The following is a 10,529-nucleotide window of genomic DNA, read 5'->3' on the forward strand; positions in this document are numbered from 1 at the left end:
TGTGTGGTGTGTGTGTGTGTGTGTGTGTGTGTGTGTGTGTGTGTGTGTGTGTGTGTGTGTGTGTGTGTGTGTGTGTGTGGTGTGTGTGTGTGTGTGTGTGTGTGTGTGTGTGTGTGGTGTGTGTGTGTGTGTGTGTGTGTGTGTGGGTGTGTGTGTGTGTGTGTGTGTGTGGTGTGTGTGAGGATGGTCACCCAGCGTCTTCACAGCAGCTGATGTCACCACAGCGGTATGAAGCTGATTCCAGGTTAGTCTTCATGAATGCAGAAATAACAACAAGACGGATGTAACGATGGTCCTGGTTAGTATAAATGGTACTGGTGAGTATATTGCTACTGGTCATTATAATGGTCCCGTTAATATAATGGTACTGGTTAGTGGAAATTGTCCTGGGTAGTATAATGGTCCCGTTAATATAATGGTACTGGTTAGTGGAAATTGTCCTGGTGAGTATAATGGTGCTGGTTAGTATAATGGTACTGGTTAGTGTAATGGTACTGGTGAGTATATTGCTACTGGTCATTATAATGGTCCCGTTAATATAATGGTACTGGTTAGTGGAAATTGTCCTGGGTAGTGGAAATTGTCCTGGGTAGTATAATGGTCCCGTTAATATAATGGTACTGGTTAGTGGAAATTGTCCTGGTTAGTATAATGGTACTGGTTAGTGTAATGGTACTAGTTAGTATAATGGTACTGGTTAGTGGACATTGTCCTGGTTAGTATAATGGTGCTGGTTAGTGTAATGGTACTGGTGAGTATAATGGTACTGGTTAGTGTAATGGTACTAGTTAGTATAATGGTGCTGGTTAGTGTAATGGTACTGGTGAGTATAATGGTGCTGGTTAGTGTAATGGTACTGGTTAGTATAATGGTACTGGTTAGTGTAATGGTACTGGTTAGTATAATGGTACTGGTTAGTGGACATTGTCCTGGTTAGTATAATGGTGCTGGTTAGTGTAATGGTACTGGTTAGTATAATGGTACTGGTTAGTGTAATGGTACTGGTTAGTATAATGGTACTGGTTAGTGGACATTGTCCTGGTTAGTATAATGGTGCTGGTTAGTGTAATGGTACTGGTTAGTATAATGGTACTGGTTAGTGTAATGGTGCTGGTTAGTGTAATGGTACTGGTTAGTGTAATGGTACTGGTTAGTGGACATTGTCCTGGTTAGTATAATGGTGCTGGTTAGTGTAATGGTACTGGTTAGTATAATGGTACTGGTTAGTGTAATGGTACTGGTTAGTATAATGGTACTGGTTAGTGGACATTGTCCTGGTTAGTATAATGGTGCTGGTTAGTGTAATGGTACTGGTTAGTATAATGGTACTGGTTAGTGTAATGGTGCTGGTTAGTGTAATGGTACTGGTTAGTGTAATGGTACTGGTTAGTGGACATTGTCCTGGTTAGTATAATGGTGCTGGTTAGTGTAATGGTACTGGTTAGTATAATGGTACTGGTGAGTGTAATGGTGCTGGTTAGTGTAATGGTACTGGTTAGTGTAATGGTACTGGTTAGTGGACATTGTCCTGGTTAGTATAATGGTGCTGGTTAGTGTAATGGTACTGGTTAGTATAATGGTACTGGTGAGTGTAATGGTGCTGGTTAGTGTAATGGTACTGGTTAGTGTAATGGTACTGGTTAGTGTAATGGTACTGGTTAGTATAATGGTACTGGTTAGTGTAATGGTACTGGTTATTATAATGCTAATTGTTAGTATAATGGTATTGGTAAGTATAATGGTCCCGTTATTATAATGGTACTGGTGAGTATAATGGTACTGGTTAGTAGAAATGGTACTGGTTAGTATAATGGTCCCGTTATTATAATGGTACTGGAGAGTGTAATGGTACTGGTTAGTATAATGGTACATCTTACTTCTTCCTTCTCTCTGTCTATACCCGTGTACTCTCATGTTCCGATTAACCCAGCTTCCCCAAATGTCTTTCTTTTTGGTGTCTATATACGCTGGGATCCGGAGTCATGGATGATCCTGCGGTCCTGTGTCCTGGATCGCGAGCGCTGGATCTTGAGTCGTGGCTGTGGTCCTGGATCATAGGTCCTGGATGGATATCCTCGTGGATTCATCTTCCTATTATACACACATGCATTTCCAAACATTTGGACTACCTATGTTGCAAATGTATTATCTTTTCAATTTACACACGGCATCTATTGCACGTCTGTCCGTCCTGGGAGAGGGATCCCTCCTCTGTTGCTCTCCCTGAGGTTTTCTCCCATTTTTCCCTTTAAACTGGGTTTTCTTTGGAAGTTTTTCCTTGTACGATGTGAGGGTCTAAGGACAGAGGGTGTCGTATTGTCATACTGATATTCTGTACACACTGTGAAGACCACTGAGACAAATGTAACATTTGTGATATTGGGCTATATAAATAAACATTGATTGATTGATTGATTAGTGGAAATGGTCATGGTTAGTATAATGCTACTGGTTAGTATAATGGTCCCGTTATTATAATGGTACTGGTGAGTATAATGGTACTGGTTAGTATAATGCTACTGGTTACTATAATGGTCCCGTTATTATAATGGTACTGGAGTGTGTAATGGTACTGGTTAGTATAATGGTACTGGTTAGTATAATGGTACTGGTTAGTATAATGGTCCCGTTATTATAATGGTACTGGTGAGTATAATGGTACTGGTTAGTATAATGGTCCCGTTATTATAATGGTACTGGTGAGTATAATGGTACTGGTTAGTATAATGCTACTGGTTACTATAATGGTCCCGTTATTATAATGATACTGGAGAGTGTAATGGTACTGGTGAGTGTAATGGTACTGGTTGGTCTAATGGTGCTGGTTAGCATAATGGCACTGGTTAGAGTAATGGTACTGGTTAGTGTAATGGTACTGGTTAGAGTAATGGTATGGGTTGTTAGTATGCTGTCTTTATGGTCTGTAAGCAGAAACCCTGTTAGCACCAAGCAGCCCCCCCCCCCCTTCGTCTCTCTGAACACACAGAGGCAGATGGGTGAGAAAATGTCCCTAAATTAATCATTTCATCTCAGGTCGTCGTCATGGAAACATGAGTGTGCGTGTGTGTGTGTGTGTGTGTGTGTTGTGTGTGTGTGTGTGTGTGCGTGTGTGTGTGTGTGTGTGGTTCACACTCAGTCTGTTGGTTTCAGCAGAAATGAGGAACATTTTGTCATAGGAAGACAGAAGTGAGAATAATGAATAATAATGAATAATCAAAGCATCTCCTGTTATAACACTGATATAATAATAATAATAATAATAATAATGTTAATACTAATAATTATGATGATAATAATATATAATAATAATGATGATGAACATTGAAAGATGTTCTTCATAAATCAGTATTGTATTATTGTGAAGGAATAACACATTTTCATTAAACGACACATGTTCAGAAATCCTTTATTGTTCCCACAGCCGTCCCAGTAGCTCCTGCTGGTGCACATAGTGATGTCATAAAGAGCCTTTATCTGATGTTCTGGTGAAGAAATCTGAGGGAGATATTATCAAAATAACTAACCCGTTTCATTCATAGCGTACTTTATTTTGAAAGGTTAACATACAGGAAGTTGTAGAAAAGCATGATCAGCAGTCCAAAAATAAAAAATTAGTAACTCCTCAACATCACAGAAAATATTTAACAACAAGCAGGGGGTGGGGCTAACACCCTCTTTATGTGGGGACCGACATGAACCTCGTAGTATGGGGGCGGGGCTAACACCTCTTTATGTGGGGACGGACATGAACCTCGTAGTGTGGGGGCGGGGCTAACACCCTCTGTAAGTAGGGGCGGGACTAACACCTCTATGTGGCGATGGGCCATGAACCTCTTTGTGTCGGGGCGGGGCTAACAACCTCACTATGTGGCGTGGGGCTAACACCCTCTTTATGTGGGGACAGGGCTAACACCCTCTTTATGTGGCGTGGGGCTAACACCCTCTTTATGTGGGGCCGGTACATTAACCTCTTTGTGTGGGGGCGGGGCTAACAATTTATTTTGTGGGGGCGGGGCTAACACCCTCTTTATGTGGGGGCGGGGCTGACATCATCTTTATGTTGGGGTGGGGCTAACACTCTCTTTATGTGGGGGCTTGCCATGAACCTCTTTGTGTGGGGGCGGGGCTAACATAATGTGTGGGCGGGGCTAACATCCTCTTTATGTGGGGGTGGGGCTAACATCCTCTTTGTGTGGGGGCGGGGCTAACACCCTCTTTATGTGGGGGCGGGGCTGATACATGCTTGTTAGTCCGGGTTGCGGGTAATGTTAGCATACAGGAGCAGGGCTAATGTGAGGAGTTATAGAGGGGGGCTACCACACGCAATTAATGTGGGGGCGTGGTTATTACATGCTTTTGATGTGGGGGTGGGGTTATTACATGCTTGTTAGTGTGGGGCAGGGCTAATGTTAGGATAAAGGGGCTGAGCTAATGTTTGTAGTTATGCAGGGGGAGGGGCTAATGTTTGTAGGTATACAGGGGAAGGGGCTAATGTTTGCAGGTATACAGGGGGTGGGGCTAATGTCAGCAGGTATACACGGCGCGGGGCTAATGTCAGCAGATATACAGGGGGCGGGGCTCATTTCAGCAGATATACAGGGGGCGGGGCTAATGTCAGCAGGTAGGCAGGCTACACCTGTTCAGCATAGGATTTATTTACACAATAAAAATTGAAATCTCGAGAGAAGGAGTTGATAGCGTTTCTACAGAAGCCTCAGATCACACATATATCCTTTAGTCCTTTATTCGGAGGAAGCATCCTCCATAATGTTGGATCAATAACACAGTTTTGCTAACATTCATTTTTTACATTTAGATTTCTCAGTTTGAATTCAAAAGGTGAAACTGATCTCATGTCAGTTAGTCAGTGAATCAGAAACGGAAACACAATGAGATAAAAAGTTAGTATTTAATCAGTTTTCTGCTGTTTGTGAATAAAGAATCCTTTTCAACTAAACGTTAATGTGTGTTTTTACATTCTGCAGGAATGAGTCCCAAAACCCTGCCAAGAGTCAGCAGATAATCCCTTCCTGTTTGGAAGTCAATGGTTTCTGAATGTGTTTTTGGTTGTTATCCTGAAATAAGGTCTGTGGTTAACACAAGCTGAAGAGACTTAAACGTTCTGTTCTACCACATAAAATACATCAGTAAATACCCCACTGGTGACGTGAAGTCATGTGACCATGCTGTAGTTCCTTTATAGCCAAGCATTAGCCTCCTTTAGCTTAGCGGTGGTGACGTGAAGTCATGTGACCATGCTGTAGTTCCTTTATAGCCAAGCATTAGCCTCCTTTAGCTTAGCGGTGGTGACGTGAAGTCATGTGACCGTGCTGTAGTTCCTTTATAGCCAAGTATTAGCCTCCTTTAGCTTAGCGGTGGTGACGTGAAGTCATGTGACCGTGCTGTAGTTCCTTTATAGCCAAGCATTAGCCTCCTTTAGCTTAGCGGTGGTGACGTGAAGTCATGTGACCATGCTGTAGTTCCTTTATAGCCAAGCATTAGCCTCCTTTAGCTTAGCGGTGGTGACGTGAAGTCATGTGACCATGCTGTAGTTCCTTTATAGCCAAGCATTAGCCTCCTTTAGCTTAGCGGTGGTGACGTGAAGTCATGTGACCGTGCTGTAGTTCCTTTATAGCCAAGTATTAGCCTCCTTTAGCTTAGCGGTGGTGACGTGAAGTCATGTGACCGTGCTGTAGTTCCTCTATAGCCCAACATTAGCCACCTTTAGCTTAGCGGTGGAGACGTGAAGTCATGTGACCGTGCTGTAGTTCCTGTATAGCCCAACATTAGCCTCCTTTAGCTTAGCGGTGGTGACGTGAAGTCATGTGACCGTGCTGTAGATCCTCTATAGCCCAACATTAGCCACCTTTAGCTTAGCGGTGGTGACGTGAAGTCATGTGACCGTGCTATTGTTCATTTATAGCCCAACATTAGCCGCCCTTAGCTTAGCGGTGGTGACGTGAAGTCATGTGACCGTGCTGTAATTCCTTTATAGCCCAACATTAGCCGCCTTTAGCTTAGCGGTGGTGACGTGAAGTCATGTGACCGTGCAGTAGTCCCTTTACAGCCCAACATTATCCTCCTTTAGCTTAGCGGTGGTGATGTGAAGTCATGTGAACATGCTGTAGTTCCTTTATAGCCCAACATTAGCCTCCTTTAGCTTAGCGGTGGTGACGTGAAGTCATGTGACCATGCTGTAGTTCCTTTATAGCCCAACATTAGCCACATTTAGCTTAGCGGTGGTGACGTGAAGTCATGTGGACCGTGCTGTAGTTCCTTTATAGCCCAACATTAGCCTCCTTTAGCTTAGCGGTGGTGACGTGAAGTCATGTGACCGTGCTGTAGTTCCTTAATAGCCCAACATTAGCCTCCTTTAGCTTAGCGGTGGTGACGTGAAGTCATGTGACCGTGCTGTGGTTCCTTTATAGCCTATCGTTAGCTTTTTTCAGAAATATGAAAGTGGTGTTAATATGTTGAGATTATCCTGCTGATCTAAACATTAAGTATCATAAACGTTTGTTTCACATAGATTATTTTCTGCAATTATCCAAAACCACATGGAGAAAGCCCATTGGACCAGGGGGATGCTGCCTTCAGGGACCAACATAAAAGTACTACATCCTGCAGCTCTGTTACACATTTAAACAAACTAATATAAAATCTGAGCTGATGATGAGTAATGATTAAGGTGGGTATGTCTAATCCCTGGTCTTTGACCTGTTTCTGGGATCTGTCTAATTTCTGCTGATGTCGCAGTCCTCCATCAGGTACTGACAGCAGTCTGTCTTCTGATTGGCTCACATATCTCAGAGGTTAACTGTCCAATGAAAAGCTGTTACCTTTCCTTTACATCACTTCCTGTGGTGGGACGTCCTCTCTGGCTAGACTAGCCGACTACTCTGCACAAAGCCTAGAGGACACAGGCAGAGAGACAGGTAGAGAGAGAGAGACAGGTAGAGAGACAGATACATAAGGAAAGACAGAGAGACAGACAGGTAGATATGTTAGAAATCGTAGAGTGAGACAGACATCTGCCTGCAGTCTCACTGCTGAATTCATGAGTATGGATAATGAAGCTTCATGGGTTTAACACCAAAGATAAGGAGGGTTTAATATTTTATACATGAGCACAAGACCGGTAGAACCGGAGGACCGACTGAGATGAGATTCAGATTGGGTTCAAGTCGTTATTCTCCATCTTAATTAATTAATGAAACGCCTGCCTAATGTACCAGCAGTAGAACAGGAAGTCCCGCCATCTGCTTTAAATGATTGGCTGCCTCTGTCTGAACCTGACAGTGTGGGTGGGGCTTAACTGTGAGAGGTGTTACCAGAAGGGCTGCTGCTGTAACCATGGCAATAGACGTGATGACATTCAGAGGTCATGTAGAGGTCCGTTTAAGGTTTCAGGTTAATTTAAAGGTCACGTAGGGGTCATATTAAGGTCATATTAAGGTAATACAGGTTATATTAAGGTCATATGTATGTCATGGCACCTTTGGCACTGCTTTCCAGGAAGACTTTGATGTAGGAGGTGGGGACATATCCCTCCTCCTCCAGGTTCCTCCGTACTCTTGTCCAGCCGTCACCTTTGTCTTCTTCCACAACAGAAAGTAGTTCCCCCTCCACCATCGACAGAGTGCCTTCATTCTGACCTGCAGCAGATCAATCACAGCACGAATACAGACACGACGGGAAGATAGCGTTTAGTTGTGCAGCTCCACTAACTTGGAACAGTCTGCAAACATGTTTAAAACTGAGCACTTTGGTTCCCCTGCATCATTTTAAAACTCGGCTGGGTGACATGCTGCTTGATACTCATGGTACCTGTCACTGTAAATAGAGTTTGTGAACTGTACCCTGTACATTATGTTGTATCATCCTTATTGTTGTTTTGTTGTTTGTATGTTACATTTGTAACCAATGTCCTGCAGGTCACCCTTGAAAAAGAGATATTTTGATCTCAAGGGGCTTCACCTGGTGAAATAAAGGCTACAAACAAACGACATGACCCGGGTACAGTGTGTTAATGACCCGGGTACAGTGTGTTAATGACCCGGGTACAGTGTGTTAATGACCCGGGTACAGTGTGTTAATGACCCGGGTTCAGTGTGTTAATGACCCGGGTATAGTGTGTTAATGACCCAGGTACAGTATGTTAATGACCCGGGTACAGTGTGTTAATGACCCAGGTACAGTGTGTTAATGACCCGGGTACAGTGTGTTAATGACCCGGGTACAGTGTGTTAATGACCCGGGTACAGTGTGTTAATGACCCGGGTACAGTGTGTTAATGACCCGGGTACAGTGTGTTAATGACCCGGGTACAGTGTGTTAATGACCCGGGTATAGTGTGTTAATGACCCAGGTACAGTGTGTTAATGACCCGGGTACAGTGTGTTAATGACCCGGGTTCAGTGTGTTAATGACCCGGGTACAGTGTGTTAATGACCCGGGTACAGTGTGTTAATGACCCGGGTACAGTGTGTTAATGACCCGGGTTCAGTGTGTTAATGACCCGGGTACAGTGTGTTAATGACCCGGGTACAGTGTGTTAATGACCCGGGTTCAGTGTGTTAATGACCCGGGTACAGTGTGTTAATGACCCGGGTTCAGTGTGTTAATGACCCGGGTACAGTGTGTTAATGACCCGGGTACAGTGTGTTAATGACCCGGGTACAGTGTGTTAATGACCCGGGTACAGTATGTTAATGACCCGGGTACAGTATGTTAATGACCTGGGTACAGTGTGTTAATGACCTGGGTACAGTGTGTTAATGACCCGGGTACAGTATGTTAATGACCTGGGTACAGTGTGTTAATGACCTGGGTACAGTGTGTTAATGACCCGGGTACAGTATGTTAATGACCTGGGTACAGTGTGTTAATGACCCGGGTACAGTATGTTAATGACCCGGGTACAGTGTGTTAATGACCCGGGTACAGTATGTTAATGACCCGGGTACAGTGTGTTAATGACCCGGGTACAGTGTGTTAATGACCCGGGTACAGTATGTTAATGACCCGGGTACAGTGTGTTAATGACCCGGGTACAGTGTGTTAATGACCCGGGTACAGTATGTTAATGACCCGGGTACAGTATGTTAATGACCTGGGTACAGTGTGTTAATGACCTGGGTACAGTGTGTTAATGACCCGGGTACAGTATGTTAATGACCTGGGTACAGTGTGTTAATGACCTGGGTACAGTGTGTTAATGACCCGGGTACAGTATGTTAATGACCTGGGTACAGTGTGTTAATGACCCGGGTACAGTATGTTAATGACCCGGGTACAGTGTGTTAATGACCCGGGTACAGTATGTTAATGACCCGGGTACAGTGTGTTAATGACCCGGGTACAGTGTGTTAATGACCCGGGTACAGTGTGTTAATGACCCGGGTACAGTATGTTAATGACCCGGGTACAGTGTGTTAATGACCCGGGTACAGTGTGTTAATGACCCGGGTACAGTATGTTAATGACCCGGGTACAGTATGTTAATGACCTGGGTACAGTGTGTTAATGACCCGGGTACAGTATGTTAATGACCCGGGTACAGTGTGTTAATGACCCGGGTACAGTATGTTAATGACCCGGGTACAGTGTGTTAATGACCCGGGTACAGTGTGTTAATGACCCGGGTACAGTATGTTAATGACCCGGGTACAGTGTGTTAATGACCCGGGTACAGTGTGTTAATGACCTGGGTACAGTGTGTTAATGACCCGGGTCGTCTTCTGTCCCTAACTTTTCTTGTTTCTTTCTGACTTTTGTTCCTGGCGACATGTCCTGACTCACTCTTGGGTCTCAAAACAAAAGTCCTGTACCCTACCGGGGCATCAGTGGTCTCCTGACCCTGCAGACAGAGACCTCACTGTGTACCTGCACAGCTCCTGTACTGAGGCTAGTTCTGATCTACTGTACCTTGAAACGGGTAGAGGGACTTGCAGGTGCCGATGCTCGGTAATGGTTCTTCATCATCGAAGTCATCATCAAACTCGGAGCTGCGGGACTTGAAGTGAAGCTCAGCGCTGTTGTCTTCAGTGTAGCTGCCGTCCGGACTGAGAACAGACAAACAAACAGTTTAAGATTTGAAACTTTTTTTGGGCCATGGACCGGTTTCATGTTAGACAATATTTTCACGGGCCGGCATTCAAGAGGTCGGGGGATAAATATGACAAAATAAAATGATATGACCGGCATAAAAACAAATATGAAGTGCAGAAGGTGTGGGAGCCCTGAGCTGGAGGTTCTGCAACGAGCTGGTCCAATCTCTCTCCCCCACAGATGGTCAGTACCTCTCTCTCCCCCACAGATGGTCAGTACCTCTCTCTCCCCACAGATGGTCAGTACCTCTCTCTCTCTCCCACAGATGGTCAGTACCTCTCTCTCCCCCACAGATGGTCAGTACCTCTCTCTCCCCCACAGATGGTCAGTACCTCTCTCTCCCACAGATGGTCAGTACCTCTCTCTCTCTCCCACAGATGGTCAGTACCTCTCTCTCTCTCCCACAGATGGTCAGTACC

General features: G+C 44.5%; 1 long non-coding RNA gene across 1 annotated transcript; it reads right to left on the reverse strand.

Moving 5' to 3' along the window:
* Positions 1-3,526: 3,526 nt before the first annotated feature.
* LOC139433397 (uncharacterized) lies at positions 3,527-10,060 on the reverse strand. Its single transcript, XR_011642880.1, has 3 exons — positions 9,928-10,060; positions 7,497-7,655; positions 3,527-6,910 (listed from the first exon to the last, which is right to left on the reverse strand). It is a non-coding gene; the product is annotated as an uncharacterized lncRNA (long non-coding RNA).
* Between the last annotated feature and the right edge of the window lie 469 nt (positions 10,061-10,529).

The sequence above is a fragment of the Pseudochaenichthys georgianus genome, unplaced genomic scaffold (genome assembly GCF_902827115.2).
Source record: "Pseudochaenichthys georgianus unplaced genomic scaffold, fPseGeo1.2 scaffold_396_arrow_ctg1, whole genome shotgun sequence".
Taxonomy (NCBI): domain Eukaryota; kingdom Metazoa; phylum Chordata; class Actinopteri; order Perciformes; family Channichthyidae; genus Pseudochaenichthys; species Pseudochaenichthys georgianus.